This window comes from Chenopodium quinoa, unplaced genomic scaffold (genome assembly GCF_001683475.1).
Source record: "Chenopodium quinoa cultivar QQ74 unplaced genomic scaffold, ASM168347v1, whole genome shotgun sequence".
Lineage (NCBI taxonomy): Eukaryota > Viridiplantae > Streptophyta > Magnoliopsida > Caryophyllales > Amaranthaceae > Chenopodium > Chenopodium quinoa.
The window spans coordinates 431,284-457,793 of record NW_018745120.1 but is presented as its reverse complement, the minus strand read 5'-3'; positions in this window follow the sequence as shown (position 1 = coordinate 457,793).

Here is a 26,510-nt window from a genome sequence, read left to right as displayed (position 1 = left end):
TGAGTAACACTACTGTTCAATCTTTTCCTCACCGAGTAGTGATAGACCACTACCTATGGGCTCGTTGGGCCCATATGGGGGGTAAAAATGTAATTTCTCGTATTACTTACCATGCTAACATTATACAAATTAATAGTAACTAAACACCGATAAACAATTTTTTGGGTTTTGTAGCATCCAACGATACGCGGAAGAGAAACCCGCCCAAGACCCGCCCCAATAATTAAAGCAATAAAGCATGCATAAACATAATTAAACAACAATTAAGAAAAGGGAGAAAGAAGTATACCCTTGAAGCGTGCTTCTCTCGTAAACCGAGCTCTTACTTCGAAGCTTAAAGCCTCACAAGCGTGACGGCCTCCAACGGCTCGTACCCACGACCTGACCCGAACGATCTTCGCCTCGAGGGTTAGTCGAGACTTGACCAAGTATAAAACTAGAGTTCTACGAACTTAAAGGTTTTCTCAATAATAAGAGATACCTTTTTGAATTCCACTCAAGTTTTTTTTTCCAAATGCCCAATCATGGGGTATTTATAGGGAAATGCAACTTGCACTCCCATTCTTGATCAATGTGGGATAGTTGAATTTTCTACTAATTTATTTAAATAAAGAAATAAATTATAAAACAATGCAATCAACAATCAACAAGTGGCATGAGGAGAGGAGAGGTTAGGTGAGGACCATAACCATGGGGGGACCATTGCCTTGCTCCCCAAGGCATGGCTCCAAGCCTTGGTCCCCACTCCCCTTAAATCGGCATCAAGGACAAGGTGAGCTGGCTGCCAGCCTTTCTGGCCAGCTAGCACAGCCAGAACGCCTAGCACATGCGTGCTGCTAGCGAGCCACGCATGCTGCTGGGTGCTGGGCGCTGGGCAATGCCTGGCAAGGTGCTGGCCCCTGGCACACACACACACGCACAACACATCATGCTTGCTGGCTGGTGTGTGGCGATAGGCCTAGGCACACACACGCAGGCAAGCACAGCGTGCTGCTGCTTCTTGGTGCTGCCATTCGAAGGCACGCACACACGCAAGCAAGCACGCTGCGATGGTGCTGTGCCATGCGAAGGCACGCACGCACGCACACCTTGGTGCTGCGATGGTGCTGCCATGTGAAGGCACACATGCACGCACACCATGGTGCTGCCATGCGAAGGCACGCACGCACGCACACCATGGTGCTTCTCTAGCTCAAGCTAGCCTAGCAACCACATGGCTAGGCCAATGTGATGCTACGGCTTTGCTCGAACTTGTTGCTTGTTGATTTTGCGACGCTCGGTCTCGACGCCCTAGGCTCGATATCCGACGTCTGTGTTCGTAATACTCTAGTGACTCATCAAATCCTTCGGATTGATTCGTCAGTTCGGATCGGCAGTTCGTTTGGGTTCGACCCGAAGGGTTCAGTCAAGACAAAATTGTAATATTGATTGTTCACTAATATTACAGATCGGAAGCGGCCTCCACCCAGGCATTACGATCACTTGATCTCACTGAAGAATTAGCTTCCTGATAATTCTGAACCCTCTATCAGAATAATACACTTGTTGGAAGGACACCATTCCTTTCAATCTCCCACTTGTCCTTCCGGACAAGTGTGCATACAGTGTATAGCCCATTTCCTCTGTCGCTTAATGTCTCTTCATGAACTATATGGTAAGAATCTTCGTCATCCTTATTACGTCCATAAGTGTTTCTCGATCTCCGAGTTTAACTGTCAATAAGCAGATGATTTCTAAAATCCATCTGAGCACGACCATGCATTTTCATAGTCTCACTCCTCGAGCGGCCTTGTAAACAACAAAGACATATTCCCTATTGTTAATAGGGGGACATTCCCAGTCTTGTACTGTAATTCTCTCTTACTAAGAGGACCTAGTCTCCCGAGTGTTCCCGTTATAATCCCTAGTTACGGCGGACGTTTGACAACATCAAAGAGACTAGTACTCAAACAAGAGAACTTCACAATACTCATGGTCGAGGAAATAGGTTCCGATAGCTATAATGAGAAATGTACTTATGACGTTTTAAATCTCTTAAAGTACTCTCATAGGTCAATGCGGTGCAGTTCCAAACTAGCACCTGTGCAAATGATTTATGACTACTATGTCCTTGTACCACAAGAAACGGTGCTGTAAATCATACTACACACTAATCTCCAGTGGTCATTAATCGTCCATCGGTTAAATGACCTTGATTAGGGATAATTTTCGATTTAAATATTCAATGTTCACTTAACAGGTGTTTCTTTATCCTACCATGTTTTGAATATTCTCAGAAATCGAATGGACTCATTATTTAAATCTAAACCACAATTAAATAGCAATGGAGTGAATAGTAATTTTGCATAAAAAAATAATTACTCCATAAATGAATGGTTTCTACATAGTGTTTTACATTAAGACATCTAGTTTAATTAAAACACATGTACAGGGAATTCAAAGACAATCTCCAACGTGCTTGATTCCCATTTCCTCGACGTGCTTGTTGTGCTTCACTTGAGGCAGAGGTTTAGTCAAAGGATCGGCCACATTGTCATCCGTTTCGATCTTACAAATTCTAATTTCACCTTTGGATTTCCATTCCCTTATCATGTGAAATTGCCTTTGGACATGTTTGACCTTTTGGTGCTCTCTTGGCTCTCTAGCCTGAGCAATAGCTCCATTGTTGTCACAATAGAGATCTATTGGACCCTTGATGGAGGGGTACAACACCAAGTTCACTGACGAACTTACGAATCCAAACTGCCTCCTTAGCTGCTTCCGACGCTGCCAAGTGTTTGACTTCAGTTGTAGAATCTGCAGTGGTGCTTTGCTTGGCACTCTTCCAACTAAACGCTCCTCCATTTAGGCAAAATATGTACCCTGACTGTGACTTGAAGTCCTCTCTGTCAGTCTGGAAGCTAGCGTCGGTGTAACATTCAACAACCAAATCTTTGTGGCCACCATAGACCAGAAATTTATCCTTGTTCCTTTTCGGGTACTTTAGGATATTCTTTGCCACAGTCCAATGCGCCTCTCCTAGGCCTGATTGGTATCGACTCGTAGCATTTAAGGCGTACCATACATCAGGCCTAGTACATATCATGGCATACATGATCAATCCAATTAGCGAAGCATATGGAATCCGATTCATTCTCTCCCGCTTAACAGGTGTTTGTGGACACTGTTTCTTGCTAAGAGTTACGCCATGGGACATGGGTAGGTGCCCTCTCTTGGAATTCTCCATGCTGAATTGACAAGCGCACATTAGGGCGCGCTTTAAGGAATATAAATGGGTGATTTTGGATGTATTTAGGCCCGTTTTGGTTGTTTATTGCCTTGTTACACTCGTTTCCTTCATATTACGTGCTTCACGGGTTTCGGTCTGTTTTTGGTGTGTTAACAGGTATAGTTGACCAGGTTATGTCGAGTCCCAAACCATTGGTGCGTAATCAGGCTATTATCGATCCTAGTCCACCAAGCTAAGGCTTTGCTGCGGTTCTCAAGGCCTTGAAAGGCAAGTTAAGTAGCAGGAAAGGCAGAACAGTTCAAAAATATGACACCTGTTCACTATTTTGCTCATAACTTTCTATATACAAATGATAATGGAGTGATTTTAATTGCATTGGAAAGTAGACTTGAAGAGCTTTCCAACGATATATTGCACGCCTCAAACGGAGCTCTGGATAAGAAGTTGTGACTGTTTTAAGAAGACTAAAGTGCCTGCAACCTTCCTGCCTATGCTTGCACGGCCGTGCCAGGAATTAGCACGGCCGTGCCAGGCATTAGCACGGCCGTGCCAAATTCAGCATGGCCGTGCCATTTTCCAGATTCAGCACGGCCGTGCTAGGCATTAGCACGGCCGTGCCAGGCATTAGCACGACCGTGCCAAATTCAGCACGGCCGTGCCAAAATTGAATATATTGCGGATCAGCTACTGCCATGCTTGCACGGCCGTGCCACTTCTAGCACGGCCGTCCTGATTTACGAAGGGCAGCCTGCGCAATTTCTTTCTAAATTAAAACATATATATAACCCTATTGTGAGAGAGATTTAGAGAGTTTTAGAGATAGTTTTTGAGAGCCTTTGTAGAGAGTTATTGGAGAATGTTCTTAGTATTAGAGATTCATTAGTTTTCTTAGAGATTATTCTAGCGATTTTAGTTTTCTTGGATTGATTTGAAGCAAGATTTGTGAAGATTCTTTGTATTATCCATTGACGACGGATATCAAAGTTCTAAACTTTTCCATTGATTCACATCAATACAATTGGTATTATTCATTCTTATTTATTAATCAAGCTTTATTATTCCTTAATCAGAATTCATGTTTATATCTATTATGCTTTTGGATTTCATTATTTCTTTGATTATGAATATGTTTGAGTAGTCTCCTAGCTAGGGTTTCGGGATGAAACCCGGCCTAAGTAATCTATGTAATTGAGGATTGATTTTGATAAACGGATTGTGATTAAATTGATTATATGCGATTGCATGTTAATTCATTATAATAGGAGTAGCTAACCTAGAATCTTGAATTTGATTGCATGATATTCTTGATTTGAACAAGAGATTGTGAATTGAGTATTTCATTATTGAATGTGGTTTGATTATGTATCGAGTAATGTTAAGTGCATGAGAAATCCAAGCTTAGTATTGCCCGTTGTCTTCCTATCACATGATATTGATCAGACTTATAGTCTTTGCATATCCCGTTTGTCTCTGTGATTCCTTATTGCTTAGTTACCAATGGTTAGGCGGATTCCCGTTTTCCCTAGTGTCTTAGTTTATTGATTTATTCCATCTTATTAGTAGTATTTTAGAACACCATTTTCCATTGATTTCGAACTAGCTTAGGTTTAAGATTGATTTGCAATTACTCTCGTTCCTCGTGGACCGAACCTTTATTTGCCATTGTACTTGGTTATAGGGTGTTCGTATAAGTATTGTTTGATTGAGAGTTAGATTGTAGCGACCGATTTAACGCTTGTCATGAATCGTGCTAGTACTTTATCAATGTAAGTACTCTGGCTCAATCCAATCATATTTTTAGATCTATCCCTATAGATCTTGATGCCCAATATGTACTGTGCCTTTCCTAAGTCCTTCATTGAAGAGCACTTTCCCAGCCAGCCCTTTACGGACTTTAATAATTTTGTGCTATTTCCAATGAGCAATATGTCATCGTCATATAGGACTAGGAATGCGATGTCACTCCCACTGACCTTCTTGTAAACACAAGACTCATCTGGGTTCTTGATAAAACCAAACTTACTGATGGCTTCATCAAATCGCAGATTCCAACTTCTGCTTGCCTGCTTCAGTCCATAAATGGACTTCTTAAGCTTGCATACCTTTCCAGCGTTGCTTGGATCAACAAAACCTTCCGGCTGTGTCAGATACACAATTTCTTCCATAATCCCATTAAGGAAGGCGATTTTGACGTCCATTTGCCATATTTCGTAATCGTAATATGCAACAATCGTTAGGATGATCCGGACAGACTTAAGCATTGCGACTGGCGAAAAGGTTTCATCATAATTAATCCCGTGGATTTGCCTGTAACCTTTTGCCACCAGTGTAGCTTTGTATATTGATACATTTCCATCTTTGTCTGTTTTCAATTTGAAAATCCATTTGCAACCGATGGGTGTGTAACCTTCGGGCAAATTTACCAAGTCCCAGACTTGATTTTCAAACATGGAGTCCATCTCGGATTTCATGGCCTCTTGCCATTTAGCAGAGTCGGGGCTCGTCATAGCTTGTTTGTATGTCGCTGGCTCATCTCCATCCACCACTAGGATGTCTTGATCTTTGGTTAAGACAATACCAAGGTATTTGTCTGGTAGAGATCTTGGCCATTGCGACCTACAAAGGGTAATAGGCTGAATTCATATGGAGTCTTTTCGACAGCTTTTGACGGAGCACGGTTCAGTGTTAGTGCCGCAGTTAGTAACACATGTCCCCAGAAAGAGATAGGAAGTTCACTAAGACCCATCATTGAACGGACCATGTCTAACAAGGTTCGATTTCTCCTTTCGGATACTCCGTTCCATTGAGGAGTTCCAGGAGGTGTCAGCTCTGAAAGAATACCATTTTCTTTCAAGTGATCGTCGAATTCATGGCTCAAATATTCGCCACCTCGATTCGATCGAAGTGCTTTTATCTTCTTGCAAGTTGATTCTCAACTTCACTCTTAAATTCTTTGAATTTCTCAAAGGATTCAGATTTTTTCGACATAAGGTAGGCAGAGCCATATCTACTATAGTCGTTAGTGAAGGTAATGAAATATCGATAACCTTTCCTTGCGGTCGTACTGATTGGTCCACATACGTCCGTATGTATTAGACCCAATAAGTCACTTGCCCTTTCTCCTAACTTGGAGAATGGCTGCTTTATCTTGCCTAATAGACATCCTTCACAATTTTCAAACGACTCCAAGTCGAATGAGTCAAGAACACCTTCTTGTAGAAGTTTCTTGATGCGTTTGACGTTAATATGGCCAAGTCGACAATGCCACAAGTAGGTTTGATTCGACTTGATGGTCTTAGCCCTTTTTGCGGTATCATTAATGTTATAAACTTGTTTGTCTAGAGAAAGCACATAAAGACCATTTTCTGAATATGCCTTACAGTATAAAACATTATCGAAATAAAATGAACAACTATTGTTCTTAATTCGAAATTCAAAACCCTTGGCGTCCAATGCCAAAATTGAAATAATGTTTTTGGTAACTCTAGGAACATGATAGCAATTGTCAAGTTCTAAAATAAGCCCAGAGGGCAAAGATAAACTGATAGTTCCAACGGAGACGGCAGACATCTTTGCTCCATTGCCGACTCGAAGATCGACCTCTCCCTTCTCTAGCCTCCTATTTATCCTTAGTCCCAGAGCATTGGAACAAAGGTGTGAGCCACATCCAGTATCTAATACCCATGATGTTTGCTAGCGAAGTTTAAGTCTATAACAAAAATACCTGATGAAGAAGCAACGGTGCCGTTCTTCTTATCATCCTTGAATTTGAGTCAGTCCCGTTTCCAATGTCCCTTCTTCTTGCAGTAGAAACATTCGGAGTCGGATTTGGAAGAGGCTACCTTTTTGTCCTTGCTGCTCTTGGCAGTGTTTGACTTAGGCAGAAAATTCTTATTTTTCCCTTTAAAGCTCTTCTTCTTGCCCGAGCGCTTAAATGGTTTGCCCTTTCTCACCATGAGCATATCATGCTTTCCCTCATCCTTGAGGGTTTGCTCGGCTTGCTTCAACATACCATGAAGCTCGGTGAGAGTTTTCTTCATGCTGTGCATATTATAGTTCATTTTGAACTAATCATAGCCTTTATGCAGCGAGTGGAGAATGATGTCAATTGCCATCTCGGTTGAATACCCAGCATCTAGCCTTTCCATGTTTTCAAACAATCTAATCATTTTAAGAACATGCGGGCTTACCGGCTCTCCTTTCTTGAGCTTGCTCTCAAGGATTTGCCTGTGGGTTTCGAACCTTTTAGTTCGGGCTTGCCCTTGAAACATATTTTAAAGCTCAGAAATAATCTCAAAAGCCGTCTCCTTTTCAAAGAAAGTCTTTTCAAGGTCCGGAGACATAGTGGCCAACATGATGCATTTGACATCCCGATTGGCACTTTGCCATCGGTTAAGGGAAGCTTGGGTGACCTCCTCATTAGGAGTGTCGGGCATTTCCTCATTAAGGACGTATTCCTTTTGCTCTTGCATGAGAACAATACGCAAATTTCTTTTCCAATCAAGAAAATTTGGCCCACTCAATTTCTCCTTGTCGAGAATCGAGCGTAATGAAAATGGTTGTTTGAGTTACTTGTAGACATGGTTCTACAATTGAAAGATTTTGAAATGAAAAACCATTCATATAATCAATAAGTTTGAAATTTAAAAGCGTTCATGCAAATTTTCAATCTTATTGAGCATTTTATCCACGCATTAATAATTTGTCCCTTTTGGCGAGAATAAAATGATTCCGAGATCCCAAAAATCAGAAAGTGATTAAGCATGCTTTGGCTTGTCTTAACACTTAATATTTTAGGGTAAGCAATCCAATTTCTAATAGCTACTCTCGGTTTGATAAAACGTCGCATCTAATGCTTCCTTGACATTTTATTTCTTTTGCCACGACATCTAAGGACTCCGTACTGATATCGTTGAGCTTAACCAAGATCAACTCGTATATCTAGTATACCTTACGTTCCTAGGGAGGTAGTGATGCCTCTCTTTGGCGTAGCCCATCACGTACGCGCATTATTTTGGTAAGTGTTGTTCTTGGAACGACAAATTTTAGCTCAATATTTTAGGGACCTAGAGTTTCTATGTTGGTTGATTTAAGTGAACTTAACTAATCATCGCAACATTTGAAATCCTAGACATGCATCTAACATTCAAATATATATATAAGCACAATAATATATATAAAGCATAAAATAGATGCATTTGGCAACTAGCATGACCCCTTGAAATCTTCATATCTTCAAGGGTCTTCATCTTGGCTCGTCTTCATCGAAACGCCGTCTTGAGACATCTTTGCCAAAATAAAATTACTAGCTACTACGACTAGGATTAATCTAAATATTAAGGTACAAAAATACTCAATGGTACGCAGACCGTATTTAGATTTACATAAATACATAACGGAATGCAGTCCATATTTTCTATCCTAATCGGGCCCCACTAGTTGCCATTTTCACGATACCTGTGAAACAATATATTTTCCATTCATCCATTCACTATATGTGAATGACCCATGCATTTTACAACGAAAAACAAGTAATAATGCATAACACGCGAAAACTAGTAACTAACTTAGGTGGTTAATCCGATTAACATGCCTAATTAAAACTAGTCAAAGTTGTTTAACATATTATGTTTATTAAGGCGCAATTTGTTCACGAAATTACTCAAGCTCCCACTAAATTCCGCATCCAAATAAATTAATCTAATTAATTAACCGGTTAACCCAAATTTTGTCAAAATTAAATTTTTTTTGCAAGAGCCGGAAAAATCAAGGTCTAACCTTGTTAAAAATAATTAATTAAATTAACAAAATTTTGAAAAAGCGATAGCCCAAATTTTAAGAAAAATGGCCCCCTTAAAACACAAGGGCTGCGCACCTTGGCTGCTAGACAGCCCCTTGTGTTGCGCCTGCTGTGCTGGATGCTAGCATCCACGCCCAGCGTAGCATGCTATTCCAGCCAGCACCAGCAGCTCGCTACGCATGCTGCGCATGCTAGCTTGCTAGTTGGCGCCTGGCAGCGTATGGCAAGCTGGCTGGGGCTTGCTGCCTCGCTGCCCAGCAGCACGCACAAGCACTCCAGTAGCCTTAGTCCTCGCACCCAGCCATCAGTCCGCAACAACACCCCTCGCCACACATAGCAGCACATTAAGGCACAGCCCCTTTGTGCGCACCATAGGCAGCCTGGCTAGCCTTGGTGACGCTTGGGTGTTTTTGCCTCGATTTGTGTGCCATTTCTCGGGATTTTAATCACGATTTATGTGTGACGTAAAATTAATCCTAAATTTATTTTAGAATCAATTTAGGGCAAAACTGAAATTAAAATAAGTCAAACTTAATTAAATTCAATTTTAATGGTTCACAAACCTAGATCATCCAAAATTATCCTTTTGAAATAATTTAGGTCTTTCTTGATGCTTTAAAATTGAAGGGCTACACTCAAAATTAATTTAACCAAAATGTAAATTAATGATGAGTTTTTACAAAATAGGGAGTTGGAAAATAAAACCAATCATCCAATGAAAAAATTTCCAACTTTTAACTTGTGTAAAATAACAAAATTACATCTTCCAATATGAAGATTAATCAAGATTTAATCACAAGTACTTGAACTTTAAGGAATTTAATCAACACAAAATGATTAAATCCAACATTAGTTCAATCATGGAATTTAGAATCAAAGTTCCAACCATTTAAACACTCAAAGATTGGATCTTTAATATATAAGGAACTTTAAAATTTCACATTCACAATAAACATTCACACTTTAATGCAATTTATTTGCATGATTGTGAAATAAAAAGTTTATGTGAGAAATTGAACATACCAACTTAAGCACACATTATGACTTCATAACCATGCTTAAAAGGGTTTAAAATTGCTGTAGATTAGGGATGAAACAATACATTTAATCTACCTTTGACATGCATAAATTAATCAAGGCATAAAGATTTAAAAGTTTTCGTCAAAAACGAAAAACCCCTCGAAAAACATATTTCAGGGAGGATTTTGGCTTCTTGATAATCCTGAAACGACGATTTAAAATATCGATTCCACCCAAAAATCACTATTTTTGAGTCGAAATCTTGGTTCGTCAGCCAAAATTATGAAAATACGAGTTTTAAAATTCATTAAAAAGAGCTTCTAATCCAATTAGAAAGCACAACCAGAAATTTAAATCCATTTTAAATCACCTAAATTAATTACAAATTGCAATAATTAAAAAGAGCGCGGCTTTGATATTGCTATTGGGTTTCGTAGCGTCCAACGCTACGCAGAAGAGAAACCCGCCCAAGACCCGCCCTAATAATTAAAGCAATAATTATTTAAAGCAATGTGGGATAGTTGCATTTTCTACTAATTTATTTAAATAAAAAAAAAATTATAAAAGAATGCAATCAACAATCAACAAGTGGCATGAGGAGAGGAGAGGTTAGGTGAGGACCATAACCATGGGGGGACCATTGCCTTGCTCCCCAAGGCATGGCTTGTGAGCTGGCTGCCAGCCTTGCTGGCCAGCTAGCACAGCCAGCACACATCAGCCAGCATGCCTAGCACATGCGTGCTGCTAGCGAGCCACGCATGCTGCTGGGTGCTGGGCGCTGGGGGATGCCTGGCAAGGTGCTGGCCCCTGGCACACGCACACACACACAACACAACATGCTTGCTGGCTAGTGCGTGGCGATAGGCTCAGGCACACACATGCAAGCAAGCACAACGTGCTGCTGCTGCTTGGTGCTGCCATGCGAAGGCACGCACACACGCAAGCAAGCACGCTGCGATGGTGCTGTGCCGTGCGAAGGCACGCACGCACGCACGCACACCTTGATGCTGCGATGGTGCTGCCATGCGAAGGCACGCACGCACGCACGCACACCTTGGTTCTGCGATGGTGCTTCCATGCGAAGGCACGCACGCACGCACACCATGGTGCTGCGATGGTGCTTCCATGCGAAGGCACGCACGCACGCACACCATGGTGCTGCGATGGTGCTGCCATGCAAAGGCACGCATGCACGCACACCATGGTGCTGCTCTAGCTCGAGCTAGCCTAGCAACCACATGGCTAGGCCAATGTGATGCTACGGCTTTGCTCGATCTTATTGCTTGTTGATTTAACGACGCTCGGTCTTGACGCCCTAGGCTTGATATCCGACGTCTGTGTTTGTAATACTCTAGTGACTCATCAAATCCTTCGGATTGATTTGTCGGTTCGGATCGGCAGTTGGTTTGGGTTCGACCCGAAGGGTTCAGTCAAGACAAAGCTGTAATATTAATTTTTCACTAATATTACAGATTGGAAGCGGCCTCCACCTAGACATTTGGATTACTTGATCTCACTGAAGAATTAGCTTCCTGATAATTCTGAACCCTCTATTAAAATAATACACTTGTTGGAGGACACCATTCCTTTCACAATTAACGTCGTTAATTTCGACCGAACTCAAACAATTTCCAGCATAGAACACACCATTTTTAAATGGCTAGAGCCATGATTTTGTCCTTGTCGGTGTTTGAAGACCATGAAAATCAGCCGGAAGTACTCCATAGCATTGCTCACTCTTCTGTTTTAGGGCTATGTTTTTTGGGTGGTTTCCGGTGATTTCTTACTGAGGTGGTTGCGTGTTTCTGGGTTTCGACCAATTGTGGTGGCTGGTGGGGTGGGTTCCTTGCTGTCGGAGGTGGAGGTGTGGTGGGCGGAGGTTTGGTCGGCAATAGGAGCTATCCATGGAGGTGGGGAAATGGTTTAAGGGAGGAAGAAGATGAAGAGGAAAGGAAAAAAAAAGGGTAAAAAAATAATATTATATTGTGGTATGGACAACTATGTACATACCTAGTAGTGGGTTATAGTTACTCTTCCTCCCTTCCCTTCCATTTGCCATTTGCCATTTGCTGATGGAAGAACCCTAATTTTTGCGGTTGCGATTTGTGGCCTACAGTGGGATTTGCTTCAATCAAGGTTTTCTCCACAAGAAGATGAAGATCTTTCTTCTCTTAAATCCTAATTTCTTGTGTAGCGTACTATGAGATCTCTCACTTCCATTGAAGCGTGCTGTGAGATCTTTTTCAGTCTATTGAACCTAAGGTTTGTTTCCATCTTTTGATACTGCAATTAGGGTTTGATTATTCTTCAACTGTAGCGTAATCGATGGTAATAATGTTTTGATTTTTTGATATTTGAAGTTGTATTGAAACAAGCTGATGAAACGATGATGATTTGGAGTAAGGCGAGATTATCGACGGCAACTCAAACGCCGGAAAACCCAGCAAATTAATCGCAACGAATCATCCTCTTGAGAATGCTTGGAGTTTTTGGTTCGATAATCTTACTGCTAACTCGAAACAAGCTGCTTGGGGTAGCTCTATTCGACCCATTTACACTTTCTCTATTGTTGAAGAATTATTCTCTTTTTATCTTTGTTTTTCATATTAATTTGATTGTGAATTTATTGAATTTGGTTTGTTCAAATCTTTTTGTGATGTGGGTGATTGAATTAGGGTTTTGATTTCGTTTTCTTGGAGAAATGTTATGTGGGTGACTAAAGTTTTCTTGTGTGATTTTGTTTAGTTTGATATGTTGTGTTAGTTTCTTGATTAGCGTAGCTAATTGTTGATAATTATGCTTGGATTAAGAAAACGGGAGTGTTAAATTTGTGAATCAGGGTTAATGGTTTCTGTGAACAACTTGATTTTTCGAGGCATTTGATAGGATTAGTGAGGGTTTTCCTACTGTTTTTATACCCTTCGTCCCTTCCCTTTTCTTTTTCTGGTTTTCCTCACTACCTTTCCTTTTCCTGCTCCTCCTTCTCTTCCCTAATTCGCACACGTAAACTATGGCAGTGGTTGAATTTCTTTCTACGAAGTGTTTCTTCTGGGTTTTCAATCAGGGATTTAAGTTCATTTTGAAAGGAATGGTGTCCTTCCAACAAGTGTATTATTCTGATAGAGGGTTCAGAATTGTTACAGAGCTAATTCTTCAGTAAGGTCAAGTGATCGGAAAGCCTAGGTGGAGGCCGCTTCCGATCAGTAATATTAAGGTACAATTAATATTACAGCTTAATGTTAATTGAACCCTTCGGGTTGAACCCAATCGAACAACCGATACGAGACGATGAATCAATCCAAAGGATTCAATGAGTCGTCGGAGTTTTACGAACACAGACGTCGGATATCGAGCCTAGGGCGTCGAGACCGAGCGTCGCAAAATCATAAGCAACAAGTACGAGCATAGCAGTAGCATCATATTGGCCTAGCCATGTGAAGTGCTAGGCTAGGCTAGCTCATCGCAAGCCTAGGCGCACCATGTGTGTGCTAGGCGCGCCATGTGTGCTAGGCGCATAAGGCAGCCCATCGCAGCAGCATGCTTGCGTGTGTGCGTGCCTTTGCATGGAACATCACCACCGTAGCATGCGTGCGTGGGTGCCTAGATGCCATCGCAGCCTTCACATGGCATAGCATCACTATTGCAGCCCATCGCACAAGCACAACACCATCGCAGTGCTAGGCACTTGCGTGTGTGTTCGTGTGTGTGTGCCTAGGGCTGTCGCACCATCGCAACACACAGCACAACCCATCGCATGGCTAGGCCTATGCGTGTGTGCGTGTGCATGCATGACATCGTAGCATCGCATGCTTGTGCGCGTGGCTGGCGAGGCAATGCCCAGCATGCGTGGCTCGCTAGCAGCACGCATGCTGGCTATGCGAGAAGGGGCAGGCAGTAGCACCACATACCAGCTAGCGTGGTTGTGCGTGTGCGTGTGCATAATGGTTAGCCCACCTCATACTATCCAATTTATGTAATTATAACACATTAAATTTTACCAAATTGTTTTTGTTTTCCTGTTTGTAAAACCATAATACTCCGTAATATATAACTTTAGAGAAAGGGAGACATAGGAAGGGGAAGGAAAGCATGGTGAGTAGGATAGAGCAATAAAGGGGGGACGAAGACAAAAAGGAAGAGAGGGAAAGGAAGAGAGAAGGAGGGAGAGAAAGATAGAGAAAGAAATAGGATGGAAGATAGAGAAGGGCCAGGAGAGAGGTGAAATCAAATCAGGAAAGAAAATGCCCAAAAGAAAATGAAAGAGGATCTAAGAAAAATATAGATGGCAGACTGAAAGGGAGAGAGAGAGAGAGAGAGAGACCATGCAAGGAGAGGAGAGTAATGTCGGGAAAGTAAAATGGTTAAGGGAGATGGGGCGAGAAATAAACTGAGAGAAAAAGAAGGGCTGGGAAGGAGCTGGGAGAAGAAAGAGGGAGATAGAGTGAAAGAGATAAAGAGAAAGAGGGGCTGGGAGAAGAGAGAGAAAGAAAAAGGGAGGAGACAAAGAAAAGATTGCTTAAGAAAAGAAAGAACAATTAAGAATTAAGATCATTTAAGAAGAAAGGTTACTTAAGAAAAGAAAGATCACTTAAGAAAATCAAGAGACCACTTTAAGAAGATCACTTAAGACAATCAAGGGAATCAAAACAATTAGCTTAGGAAAGAAAACCAAGTCAATTTTCTTAGGATAAGGGAAGAGTGAAAGAAAAACTACTTAAGAAAAATCACTTCAGAAAATCAAAGCAATTAGCTTAGGACAATCGTACGCTCTAAATTAGTCCGTTCCAACCAATTCAAATTATTAGCAAACTTAGCCACCACAACAGGTGCTTGAAATATTTCCTCCTTCACACCTTCTACTGCATTCTTTAACACTGCATCTACTTTTTTTTTCCATGGTTGCATCTACGTTCAGCCTCTGAATCCCATTTCATTACCTCCATCAAACGATTGTACACCTCACAAAAACTATGATAATTAGCATATGCAAAAGCTATTACTAATTTGTCCTTTTGTATACCTTCACAGCAAACAAAATTGACATTTGAACTTTCCATAATTATATACAATTAGGAACAATCAAAGTTATGAACTCTGCGACTTGTATGAGAATCATGACTTTTAGAAAAACCACAATGAACATTCCAAATACCCAAAAGAATTAATATTATACTAAGTGTGCCATATTATACTTTTATCTTTGGATAGGGCCAAAATTTTACAACATAATAAATTTACATTAGAATACCAGGCCTAAACCAAAGCAAAGTATCTAATATAATTAAGGAAAGTAAATATAAAATAATAATTTTGGAGCCACTTATTTAATGTAACAAGATTATTTTTCCACAGATGCTATTATTACCCTATTAATATTCTAATAATAAAATTCTATTCAATATTTCCAATAATCATTCCCTATTCAAAAAAATCTATAAAAAAAAATGGGGCTGCCAAATGCCCCAGTCTATATTATTCAGGTATACAGTTGTCTACCACAAGACAATATCACTATACATGAAAATAAAGCATGGCCGATTTTACTGACTTGAGTTTGAGGAGCTTGCAGTCTCGAGGCTTGACCATCTGTTAATAAGAAAACTGAACTTAGCCTACAGAATTCCCCTTAATATAATTGACAAACAGTAAAACAAAGTTCATGCATGGAAGGTTACGTCTTAAGGGTATTGTCTATATTATAGAAGTCCACTAGTTATCCTCAAAGTTGGTAATGCTTTCGAAATGAGAAACATATTCGAGTAATTATTACTTCGTAATATTTTTTGTCATTAAGCAGTTTTTGTGGTTTTCGTTATAGGTTGTTTCTTGACATTAACTATGCCAAGGCTAATATCATGGAAAACGTTGCAAGTTAGTCTTTAAATTAGTTCCCACTATCCCAATGTTGAGGAAGTTGTAATGTATAAGTATAACAATTACTGTTATACTTATACATTATATTTGAGAGAGAGAGAGAGCGCTACAAAAAGACTGTTACTGTTCAATAGTACTACTGAAAATCTTTAGTAGTACCTTTTTACCTCTCAGTTGTACTTTTAATTTATTATTATTTACAAAATTGCCACTGATATGTAATTGTTTGTGCATAACTGTTATGTCTTTCAACTCCATCTCCCAATGTTCTATCATTGACTACCAAGCAAAGGAGTTTCTTGCTGCTTTGAATCTAGTTCTAATAAAGGTATACAACACGTAAGTGATAAATAAGTTATATTAATTATATTTAGTTTTAGATTTGAAATAAATGTTTTTTTATTAAAAAATGTATAACTCATGGGATAATAGGTTCTATATATTTTAATTAGTTTGATTTTAGGGAGATTAGAGTCTTTTGTTATAGTTATTTTATAGGATAATGGATTCAATTTGTGTGTTATTATTAATGAAATCGGTTTTAATGGCGATAAAATTTAATTGTTAAAACCGTTTATACTTTTCGTTCTTGATTTTTTTTTAAGATTACTAATGTGTTTGTGTAACTAAATCTTTAGATCTGATTATTCTATTGTTGTTGCAGGAATTACAAAATTTATATGGCTTTAAAGGAGAAAAAAAACTCTTCTATAAAGTGGGGATTGATTTAAAGATACGAAATAGAATTGAATCGAAGTTTGGTGTTCAAATTTCAAACTGAAGCCGTAAAGTTAACTAATATAGGAGCATCTATATATTTCTACTATGTTAGTAATTGTACGTCGATTTTCGTTTTTTAAGTTTCAATTTGTGAATTTTATATATGTATGATTATAAAGCTAATGTAGTTTGAACTTCTATTGAATCATAAGTTTAGATTTCTTCTCACCAAAAAAAAAAGAAATTATTTTATAATTTCTTCATTTGGATTTTGGTTATTCTCTATTTTAATTTGTATACAAAATTTACATTGATTTATTTTTTCAAAGTATAATTGGCTGCAAATAACGACAACCCTAGAGGGGGCAACAAATAGTATTTTTTTTTAAAAAAAAATAAAAAACATAGGAAGAATAAAGAATGGTTGGCTTCAACAAGTGTTTTCTTTGCTATATCAATACAGAGCGGTTAAGTAGGATATACGTTGCATATTCCTTCTTTATTTTAGAATTATTGGAAGAGAAAAGACAACGGTTATTCCTGATGACCGTAAACGCTTCTTTAACCCGTTCTATAAACTTTATACACCGCTTAAAAGAAGAGCGGGTCTAATGCGTTTTATAAGGCCTATATAACCATTCTTTATTCCCTTTGGTGTAGTAGTGCGAAGAAGAGAGAAAGAGAGATATGGTCACTTAATTGCTAATTTTATGTGCTTAAACCTCAATATTAATGTGATAATTTGTATAGAAAGTCAAATTGATTACTAATATATATAGAACAAAAAAATTAACCTTTAGAATCATGATAGAGAGTGAGGGAGGAAGATAAAAAGGAGAAGAAGAGAGAGAGAGAGAGAAAGAGGGGGGGAAGGAAGAGGGAGAGAAAGGAAGAGAGGAACGAGAGAAAAAGGGATATGGGAAAGAGCGAGAGAGGAGCATGGATAGAGGGATGTGTCAAGAGAGAAGAAGCCAAGTTAGAGAAGGGCGGGGATAAGAGAGCGTTCGGGGTCGAGAGAGAGAAAAGAGGTCAGGAGACAGAAAAAGGTCAAGGAATAGAGGGCAAGCTAGGAAAATAGAGGTGGGGGCACACCGAGAGAGTAGAGAGGTCAAGAGAGAGATAAAGAAAGAGAGGTACGAAAAGAGATAGAGAGTGAGAGCCCTATAATAGAAAACTGCCATGAATTACACACACGTAAGTAGTGGCGAGAAGGTCCAGGAGAGAAAGAGATAAAGAGGCCGGAAGAAAGAGGTAGACAGAGAGAAGCTAAGAAAACTAAAAGGGACTGGGGAGAGAGGGGGGGAAGGGTTGGGGGAAAAGGGAGCAAGTGTAATCTATAATTTTAAAAACCTTTTAGAGGATAAAATATGGATAAGAAGAATTAGAAAGAAAGAAAGAAAGAGACTAACAGAAGAGTATGGAGTCATGAGCTAATAAAGGAAGGAATGAATGAATGAATAATATGGGAACATGTTTGATATATATTCCTTTCTACTATGTTAGTAATTGTACGGTGATTTTCGTTTTTTATGTTTAAATTTGTTAATTTTATATATGTATGATTATAAAGCTCATTTAGTTTGAACTTCTATTGAACCATAAGTTAGATTTCTTCTCACCAAAAATTAAAAAGAAATTAGTCTATAATTTCTTCATTCGGATTTTTATTCTCTATTTTAATTTGTATACAAAATTTAAATTGATTTATGTATTCAAGGTATGATTGACCGCAAATAACGACGATCCTAAAAGGGGGCAGCAAATAGTTTTTTTTTTCTTTTAATAAAAAAAATTGGAAGAATAAAGAACGGTTAGCTTCAACAAGTGTTCTCTTTGCTATATCAACACAAAACAATTTAGTAGGATATACGTTGCATATTCTTTATGTATTTTAGAATTATTGGAAGGGAAAAGAGAACGGAGGTTCCTAATGACCGTTTCTTATGATTCAGCATACAAAACGCGTCTTTAACCCGTTCAATAAACTTTATACATAGCTTGTCAGAAGAACGGTTCTAATGAGTTTAAGGCCTATTTAAACCGTTCTTTATTCCTTTTTTGTAGTAGTGCAAAAGAGAGAGAAACAGAGATATGGTCACTTAATTGCCAATTTAATATGCTCAAAACTCAATGTTAATGTGAAAGTTTGTATAGAAAGTAATATTGATTAGTAATTTATTTAGAACAAAAATTTCAACCTTTAGAATCATGATTAAGGGGGAGGGAATGGGAGAAAAAAAGGAGAAGAAGAGAGAGAGAGAGAGAGAGAGAGAGAGAGAGAGAGAGAGAGAGAGAGAGAGATTAGGGGGGGGGGAGGGAGAGGGAGAGAGAGAGAGAGAGAGAAAAAGGGACATGGGAGAGAGTGAGAGGAGCATGGACAGAAGGATGTGTCAAGAGAGAAGAAGACAAGTTAGAGAAGAGCCGAGAATAAGAGAGAAAAGGGGCTAGGAAACAGAAAAAGGGCCAAAAGATAAAGGGCAAGCTAAGAGAGGAGAGGAGGGGGCATATCGAGAGAGTAGAGAGGTCAAGAGAGAGAGAAAGAAAGAGGGGTAAGGAGAGAGATAGAGAGTGGGAAAAAGGGTCCAGGAGTGAGGAGCTGGAAAAAGAGAGAGAGAAATAGAAAGAGGAGTTAGGAGAAAAATCGAGGAAAATAAAGGGGGAATGAGAAAGAGGGCCATGAGAGAGCGATAAGGGTCGAAAGAGAAAAAAATAGAGCAATAAAGGAAAAGAGGGGTTAGGAGACAGAGAGATGGGTCGGGAGAGAGAGAGAGAGAAGGCCTGAGAGAGAAAGAGATAAAGAGGCAAATAAAGAGAAGCTAAGAAAACTAAAGGGGACTAGGAGAGAGAGGGGTGGGGTTGGGGAGAAAGGCAGCAAGTGTACTCTATAATTTTCAAAGCGTTTTACAACATGGCATAGGGAAAGGAATTTGTGAGAGGTGAGAGGTCAGGGGAAGATAAACAGAGAAAGAGAGGAGAGATTTGGGACAATAAAGTGAGAACAAAACACATTAATAAGAGACCATTCTTAGTGCTTTACTGTAGAAGAAACACAATGGCTACAAAGGAAGGAGAAAGAGATAAAGAGAGAACTAATGCAATTACCTTTGAGTGCAAATGTGAAAATTTTCACTTTTTTCACTTTTATAATGTAATGGAGAATTCGTTAGTGTATTTAGAAATCAGCATTCTTTATTACGAAGTATATGAGCAATTCAGTTTGCATTGATATATAATTCTAACTACATATCCTCCACCTACAGGTTATTTCTAAAACTATATAGCCAACATTACAACACTTTTAAAACAAAATTAATTGCCCAAATGCATAAGGCATAACCTCTCATTTATAAGCAAGTTACCAAAAACTACGTTAAACTAATGACTTACTTACGTCATTAATAATGGTTAGCCCACCTCATACTATCCAATTTATGTAATTATAACACGTTAAATTTTACCAAATTGTTTTTGTTTTCCTGTTTGTAAAACCATAGTACTCCGTAATATATAGCTTTAGAGAAAGGGAGACATAGGAAGGGGAAGGAAAGCATGGTGAGTAGGATAGAGCAATAGAGGGGGGAAGAAGAAAAAGAGGAAGAGAGGGAAAGGAAGAGGGAAGGAGAGATAGAGAAAGAAATAGAATGGGAGATAGAGAAGGGCCAAGAGAGAGGTGAAATCAAATCAGGAAAGAAAATGCCCAAAAGAAAAAGAAAGAGGATCCAAGAAAAATATAGATGGCAGACTGAAAGGGAGAGAGAGAGAGAGAGAGAGAGAGAGAGAGAGAGAGAGAGAGAGAGCATGCCAGGAGAGGAGAGTAATGTCGGGAAAGTAAAAGGGTTATGAGAGATGGGACGGGAAACAAACTGAGAGAAAAAGAAGGGTTGGGAAGGAGCTGGGAGAAGAAAGAGGGAGATAGAGTGAGAGATAGAGAGAAAGAGGGGCTAGGAGAAGAGAGAGAAAGAAAGAGGGAGGGGCTAAGAAGGAAATAGAGTAAGGTAGGGAGAGGGAGAGAGAGAAAAAGGGCCACGAGAGGAGAAAATAAGGAAAGATTAAACTCAAATTTAACTAAAAAGCACTGTGAAAATGGAATTTAACTCATATTTAACACATATTGGACCCATAAATGATTGTGCACTGAAAAACACTCTAAAAATTGCAAGTTATTACACTAACTACAATATTAATGTTTGACTTAGGCTTACAATTCTAACATTCAGCTATAACTAAATAAACCAATGTCTATGCTACCCTAAAGTTTGCTCTTATACACCATAATAAAAAGCAAAACAAATTACCAAATAACACTTACAATGTACTGTTAACCATTTTTTTTTAGGATTAAGCCATGCATACAAAATTTTTCAGGGCTTTGAATTCAAAATATCATATTTAAAAATCATCACACACTAAATAAAAAGACCAATCTAAATTATACCATAGGCTTTAAGTCAACAACACTTAACCTTTCCCCACTGTCATTACTTAAGATGTACAGAAAATTGTATAAATGAGTTAATGTTGCCCAATATAAATACCTACAACTTAAAGTCATTGCTTGTACACTTTCCCAATTAATCCTAGCATTACTATTAAAATATCAATATTGTCTTACTCTACTTTATACTAATACACATGATTATTACAATTACGCTAATTCAAGTGTGAAAAGTATATGGCTAATCAATTTAACGGAATTCACACTATTCCTTTGTTTCATTACACAACATTCACGATACAAGCTCATCCGGTATTTACTCCATATGCAACGCACAAAATTACATTAATTAAGATATGCTAATTTTCATCTAACCACATTACCCTTACAATTAAAGTATATAACACATTGCGAATAACAAACGACACATTTTTTACTAAGCATTTATTATCACAGAATTGAGGGATCATGTGAAAACAAATGTTAGGGTGAAAACTGAAAACGATTCATCCTAGTCGTAGATTATAATCTAGCGGATGACATCTAACGTTTATATACTAATTTTCTCTCTTCTCCCACGAAAACAATTTCTCTCTCCTCCGTTATTTTCTTCCTCCTCTCTCCTGCTTTCTCTCTCCTAATTTCTCGACATTTTTTTCCCCAATTTTCACGCTACTTTTTTCAAATTCAGCTTCAATTACTTTGATTTCAACAATTTTTCAGCTCTATGATCTATTATCAGGTGAGTTCTTTGTGTTAATTTCTCTATTTTTTGCATGATTTGAGCTTTTAAGGTTTCTGAAATTTTCATCAATTTTGTTCGATTTTGTTTGATTTTGCGATTTTCTGTTGGATTTTGTTCAATTTAGTTCAATTTCCTGTTTTACTAATCGATTAACTTTAGTTTCTTCCTTAATTTCATTGATTTGTTCTGTTCAGTTGAGTTTTTCCACCATTGTTAACTAATTTGAAGTTCAACTTGTTGATTTGATTGATTTTTGCAGTGGAAGAAGAAGCGTATGAGGAGATTGAAGAGGAAGCGCCGATAGATGAGACGGAGATCTAAGTAGAAGAAGATCTACATCTTTCACGATTTTTCACTCGCATTGAGAATTAGCTTTCTGATATTTGTGACGGTATTTTGAAGCTTCTGGACACTAAGCTTATTCCTCCTGCTAGTAGTGGTGATTCTAAGGTCTTTTATTTGAAGATGATGGGAGATTATCATAGGTATTTGCAGCTGAGTTTAAGACTGGTGCTGAGAGGAAAGAAGCCGCTGAGAGTATTCTCACAGCCTACAAGGCTGCTCAGGTTTAATTAATTTTTTCCTTTTTTTTGTTTGGTAGATCTGTTAATTAGGGTTTGGATTTGGTTTTTGTTTGTGATTTTTGCGTTGATTTGCTATGATATTTGCATTTTGCTGGAATCATTGAGGAATATTCAAGAATTTGATAAGCTCTTTATGAGTTTCTACTTCAAGAACAACTCATCTTCTGTGAGTGGCTCTTGTTTTACCATCTTTATAGGCTCCTGGTGCTTTTGTTGTTGATTACAGGAGTTATTATCGCATTCCTCTTGGACATCTGCAGTGTAAAATGTGAAGGATTAGTATCTATTTCTTTTTCGTTAAAACATATAAATTAGTTTTGAAAATCTGTTTTTCTTGATAAGATATTAGGAAGATAATATTTGATGAACTATAGGATGTTTGATAAGCTTGTTTGTTTCTTTCTTTAACCAAGAGCATTGATGGTTGTTCTTGCAATTGTGGTTTAAATGGTGTTTGAACATGGTAATATATATGTGTAAGAATCAAATGGAAAAAAGATTATGGACAGGAAATGAATAGATTTGTTTGGATCAGAAACTCGTAGAGGATACATATCCTCTAGTCTCTGATGGTATATTCTTTTATTGGGGAATTGGAGTCTTTTTTTAAGAATTGCTCTTGAAAATTTTAGGCATGTAATTGCTTACCTTTTTCTGTTATCTGATGCATGATTTGTACTTCACCAGGTATCAATTTTTCCCTTTGATCTTCAATAACTGTTGATACTTTATTATTATCCTGAAACATGCAGGGTAAAGGACATGTTAGTTAAATGGTAGAAGTGTGTCTTTAGAAATTTATTTCTAGAACTTGAGTATGCTAGTTTGCGTTATTGCGAGCTCTATCATTCCTGATCTTACCTTGTCAGCTGGAGTTAGTGTAGTAACCTTCTTCAGCCTTTGTGAAGATTTATCTCTTATTGTATGATTTTTGGTGCCTGCCTGTTCAATATCTACATTTTGTCGGGATTCCTCATATACAGGTGGCTTGCTCGTATCATGATTTCCTGGTATGCTTTCATTTGCCTCTGCTTCTGTCCTTAAAACGTTGATCTTGTCAAGCTTGTTTTGCTTCAGTCTGTATGAAGTCTGTATGATGTTGGTCTGTGATGTTGGTATGCTTTTATTGGCTGTTTTGGCATGTTGAAAGCCTATTAGATCAATTGGTCGAGCACCGTGTAATCACGGGATTTAGGTTCGAATCCTACATGGACTTTTTTAATACTTATTTTTATATTTATTGACCTCTGGGTAAATTGTGTCAAATTGATATAATTACCCGAAGTTCATATATAGTTACCTTATTTTCGATATAATGACCTTAGAATTATGGAAATGCTTTAAATTTTGTTTCAGTCACCTTATTTTTATATATAGTGATCTTTATTTTTGTATATAGTGACCTTTATGTAAATGGTGTCAAAAACTCAGTCGATATAGTTACTTTATTTTTGTACATAGTGACCTTTATGTAAATGCTGTAAAAATTGTTATAGTTATCCTATTTTTGTATATAGTGACCTCTATGTAAATATGGTCAAAATTGAAATAGTTACCCTATTTTTGTATATAGTGACCTTAATGTAAATATTGTAAAAATTGATATAGCTACCCTATTTTTGTATATAGTTACGTTATTTTTATATATAGTGACTCTATGTAAATATCGTCAATTTAGATGAAGTTACCTTATTTTAAGCATGTAGTGACCTTTTAAAAGGTTGAATTGATTATATGTAAGGTTGGAATGATCTTAGGGCTTTAGAACCGTCTGATCTTTTGTGCTAGTAATGAATGGCTAAGATTGCTTGTTTTTAGTTTTCACCATAAGTTCTGTTTTTAGCGGAACCTCCCCGTATATATATATATATATATATATATATATATATAAACCCGATTACACAACCCGAACCCGACCTGAACCGAAATAAAAAAACCCGAATTCGACCCGATTTGACCCAAATTTCATATGTCGTAATAATATTAAGTTTTACACTATTTTTGATTGTTTATAAGCATAACCTGAAATCAACCTGAAATATGACCTAAACCCGACCTACTGACCTGAATTGCCACCCCTACATGTTATAAATGTTTATTCTGAAAGGAATGGTGTCCTTCCAACAAGTGTATTTTTCCGGTAGAGGGTTCAGAATTATTAGAAAGGTAATTTTTCAGTAAGGTCAAGTGATCGGAATGCCTAGGTGGAGGCCGCTTCCGATCAGTAATATTAATGTACAATTAATATATCAGCTTAATCATGACTGAACCCTTCGGGTCGAACCCAATCGAACGACTGATCCGAGACGACGAATCAATCCGAAGTATTTGATGAGTCGTCAGAGTTTTACGAACAAAGACGTCGGATATCGATCTTAGAGCATCGAGGCCGAGGGTCGCAAGTCGAGTCGAATTTAGAATTTGACAAGACGTGAAATCAATCAAGTTACAAGTTCGAGTTAGGTCGTAGCCTCGCATTGGCCTAGCCATGCGAGGGCTAGGCCATCTCGAGCTAGCATGTGCATCGCAATGCTAGCCGCAAGCCTAGCATGCTAGGCGTGCTAGGGCCATGCATGCTAGCTAGCCATCGCAAGCATCGCAACCTTGTGTGCGTGCTAGCATGCCATGCGCCCAGCCATCACAAGACCAGGCCTTGCTAGCATGCTAAGCGCTACCACGCACCAGCCAGCACCATGCTGGGCATGATGAGTTGTGCGTGTGCTTCGCATAGCAGCGCCCAACATTGGCGCACCAAGCAGCACGCTATGCCTCGCCTAGCAGCAACGCCCAGCAACGTGGCTCGCTAGCAGCACGCATGCACTGGCTGGCTGCGTATGCTTGTGGCTGGCTATGCGTGTGTGCTGGCTGGCTGGCCAGGCTGCCCAGCCTTGGTGCTAGGCGCCAGCTGGAAGCCTTGGCAGCCAAGGCAGGCTCCCAGCCAACCACTTGGCATGGTGGTCCGGTTTTGCTAAGAGGGGACCATTGTTTGGTCATTGCCTTGGGGAGCAAGGTGGGTTGGTCCCCTCCCTTGGTGGTCCTCACCTTCTCCCTCTCCTCTAATTTCCACTTGAAACTTGGTGATTGAATTGCAATTTTATTTTTGTTTTGATTAAAATAAAATGGAAAAATTGCAAATTTCCCACATTGATTATTGTGAATGGGAAATCAAGGTTCATTTCCCTATAGATACCAAGGTTTTGGGTTTTGGGAAGAACACTTGAGTGGAACTAAAAATGCATCTCCTTAGAAAAGTGAGAAAACCTTAAGTTTGTAAAACTCTAGTTTTTATTGGTCTAGTCCAGACTAACCTTTGGGACTACGACTGTTCGGGTTGGGTTCATGGGTACGAGCCGTTTGAGACCTTCGCATTTGCGGGGTCCAAGTTTTGAAGTAAGAGTTCGGGATTCGAGCGAAGCACGCACCGAGGGTAAAAATGTCTTTTCCTTCTCTCTCTTAATTGTTGTTTAGTTTGTGATTACATGCTTAGTTGCCTTAATTAGTGGGCGGGTCTTGGGCGGGTTTCTCTTCCGCGTAGAGTGGAACTCTACGAAACCCAACAGCGGTATCAGAGCCGCGCTCACTTTAATTTTTGTAACTAATAAGTAATTAAGGTGATTTAAAATGGATTTAAATTTCTGGTTGTGCTTTCTAATTGGATTAGAAGCTTGTTTTAATTAGTTTTAATCTCGTATTTTTTACTAATTTGGCTGACGAACCCAGATTTCGACTCAAAATTAGTGATATTTGGGTGGAATCGAAGTTCTAAATCGTTTCTGAGCCTTTTAGGAATGTCCAGAAGCCAAAATCCACTCAGAAACATGTTTTTCGAGGGGTTTTTCGTTTTTGACGAAATTTTTTAAATCTTTTAACCTTGATTATTTATTGCATGTTGAAGCTAGATTAAATGTATGGTTGCATCTCTAATCTACTGCAATTATAAACCTCATTAAGCATGTGTATGAAGTCATAATTGCTGCTTAATTTGGTGTGTTCATTTTTCACATAAACTTGAATTTTTCACATTGTTGCAAATTAATTGCTTCAAGTGTGAATGTTTATGGTGAACTTGTAATTTTCGAAGCCCCATATATTTCAAAGATCCA